Source organism: Silene latifolia, chromosome 8 (genome assembly GCF_048544455.1).
Source record: "Silene latifolia isolate original U9 population chromosome 8, ASM4854445v1, whole genome shotgun sequence".
Taxonomy (NCBI): domain Eukaryota; kingdom Viridiplantae; phylum Streptophyta; class Magnoliopsida; order Caryophyllales; family Caryophyllaceae; genus Silene; species Silene latifolia.
In genome coordinates this window covers 24,790,100-24,793,072 of record NC_133533.1, presented here as the reverse complement: position 1 = coordinate 24,793,072, position 2,973 = coordinate 24,790,100, and the positions used below count along the sequence as shown (strand labels likewise).

The 2,973-nt window shown below is 38.1% G+C and overlaps 1 non-coding gene across 1 annotated transcript; it reads left to right on the top strand.

The window, feature by feature from the left end:
• Positions 1-912: 912 nt before the first annotated feature.
• LOC141597597 (small nucleolar RNA R71) lies at positions 913-1,019 on the top strand. The gene has a single exon (XR_012522824.1). It is a non-coding gene; the product is annotated as a small nucleolar RNA R71 (small nucleolar RNA).
• Positions 1,020-2,973: the final 1,954 nt, after the last annotated feature.

Here is a 2,973-nt window from a genome sequence, read left to right as displayed (position 1 = left end):
CAACCTTATCAAAGATAAAGCTGTACACAAAGAATGTACACTCTCAAGTGAATGGCACTAACCGTTTCATGTCTTGGGTGATTACTTTGAGGTGGTAATTGCCCTTTTTGTCTTTGTGAGCTTAAAGATGCTAGTTGAGTCAATTGGGTTTCCAACATTTTGGTGTGAGCTAGGATGTTGTTGATGGTGGTTTCCTTTGCTTGACTATCCTTTTGCATTTGAGTGAAAAACTCTTGTTGATTCTTTTGCATTTGAAGGACCGCTTTTTGAACATCAAAACCTTGGTCATTTTGTTGATTGTATGGAGATTGATTTTGGTAACCTTGGTTTTGGTTGTAAAAGGGTCTTTGATTTTGGTTTCCCATGGGAGGTGGGGTGTATGTTGTTTGAGAGTTTTGAACATTTTGGCTTTTGTATGAGAGATTTGGATGGAATTTGGTGTTTTCATTGTAATAGTTTGAATAAGGGGTACCACTCTTGTATGCTTGAAAAGCATTCACTTGTTCATTTGTTCCCCTACATTCACTTGGGTCATGTCCCAAAGTTCCACAATTCTCACATATCCCACTTGGGATTGATGAAGATGCCGTCATGGCATTAACATGATGCTTTGGTGATTTTGAGGCTTCTTCAAGTCTAGCCATAGCCTTTTAAAACTTGAAATTGATGGTATCAATGTGAGCACTAAGTTGAGCACCCAATTGAGTAACGGAGTCCACTTCATGCTTTCCTCCTCTAGTAGCCTTGCGAGGTCTACTATATTGTGAGTTATGGACTGCCATTTCCTCAATTTTGTTCCAAGTTTGATTGGCATCAACTGCAGTGAACATTCCATTTGATCCCATGTTGAGAATGTTCCTTGAATCTTCATATAAACCGTTCCAAAATTGTTGTACCAAGAACCACTCGCTAAGTCCATGGTGAGGACATGAGCGACAAATTCCTTTGAATCGCTCCCAAGCTTCATACAAAGATTCTTCATCCCTTTGCTTAAAACCCGTAATTTGAGCTCTTAGCATGTTAGTCTTTTCCGGTGGATAGAACTTTTTGTAGAAAGCTAGAGCCAACTTCTTCCAAGAATCAATTCCGAGAGTAGCCTTATCAAGGCCTTTCAACCATTGTTTCGCGGTGCCAAATAGAGAAAAAGGAAATAAGACCCATCGAATTTGGTCTTGAGTTACACCGGTTTGAGAAATCGCATCACAATAGTCACAAAAGGTCTCCATATGAGAGTGAGGGTCTTCACTAGGCATCCCCCCAAATTGGCTTCTTTCGACTAATTGGATAAATGCGGATTTGGCAATAAAATTTCCGGTTAGATGTTGTGGTGTGGGAGTACCATTGGGTAGGTTCTCTTCGGTGGGTACGGAATGTGATGAAAACTTAGGCGTTGTGGGTTGATTTTGTGTTGTATTTTGTGTTGGGTTCTCCTCACCTTCTCTTGCAAAAGGGTTGATGAACTCAATAGTTGGTTGAATATCTACAACCTCACCAATACCTCTCAAATTTCTCCTAGCAAGTCTTCTATTGGTTGTCAAAGTTCTTTCAATTTCACGATCAAAAGGTAACAAGTCACCTTGTGACCTTCTAGACATGCAAAATATCAAACAACTCGAAAACAATTAGAACAAACCTTGAGGAGTTTTACTTCCCCAAGGCAAAGAAAGACACAACTAATAACAATATAAGAAAATCTAAATCAAGTTAACACCGTCCTCGGCAACGGCGCCATTTTTGGTCGGACTATATCTTTTCGGTAACTTGTCGTTAAGAGCACCTAGACCAAAACACAATTTATAACTTCACAAACAACTCTACAATTAGTAAAGAGGCAAGTAAAGGTCGGATCCCAAGGGACGGGAATTGAGATGAGATTTCTATTGCAACTAGTGGTGTCTTAGGGGTGTCACAAATGGGGTTGATGTAGGAGGTCACTAAACTAAATAGCAATGAAAGTAAACAAGCAAGATGAATTAAAAGGGTTGTAAACAATTGATAAAAAGCACTAGGGTGTCATGGGGTCATAGGGGATTCATGGGAATTGATCATACAAACATGTTCTCAAATTATAAGCAAGCAATTATTGTTGTGATGGATTGAGTTGGTTTATATCTTACAATCCTAGGAAAGTTTGGGTCCCGGAGCCGAATCGATTAGATTGTACAACACCTACAAGTCGACTTAGTCTTCCCTACTCAACAACATGCATGGTCTAATGAGACTCGAGTTGGTTTATGTCTTACAAGTCTCATTGAAAAGATAGGTGATGGGTAAAAAATGCAAGGATTCATAGGCTCGCATTTCATCAAACATAACATGTGCATGAGTTGAGATCAAAACAAGCAAGCAAATAAACCATGAAAGCATATTAATTTAAGCATGAATCATTCCCCATGTTGGTTTCCCCTAATTACCCATTAACCCTAGCTAAGTGACTACTCACTCATTATCATGTTGAACATGCTAGCAAGGTTGTCAATCATACCAACAAAGTGAAACATGATGAATAAATGAAAGTAATTAGCAATAATTGAAGAGGGATTAAGAGAATTATACCTACTAATGATTCCAATAATAAAGCAAAGAATAAAAGAAGTACTTGATGCTTGATTTAGAGGTTGTCAATCTCCCAATAATAACCCAAATAATCTTCAATTACCCAAAATAAAGGATGAACAAGAGAGAGATTAAGGAAATGAAACTTATATTAAAACTTTATTAACTGTTGATTACAAGATTAAAGAGAGATTTAATTGATATTAACTACACTAAAGATTGCTAAGAAGAACATGCTCTTCTAATTAGACTAATGGGGTATTTATAGTGGGGATTAGGTGTAGGAATTAGAGTTAACTAAGGGCTTAAATGACGATTAAGTCCCTACTTAAGGAAACGCCGGTATTTTTGGAAGGATGGGCATCTTTCTTGAAGCTTGAAGAAACGAAATTGTCTGCCTGGGAATCCGTGCGTCTT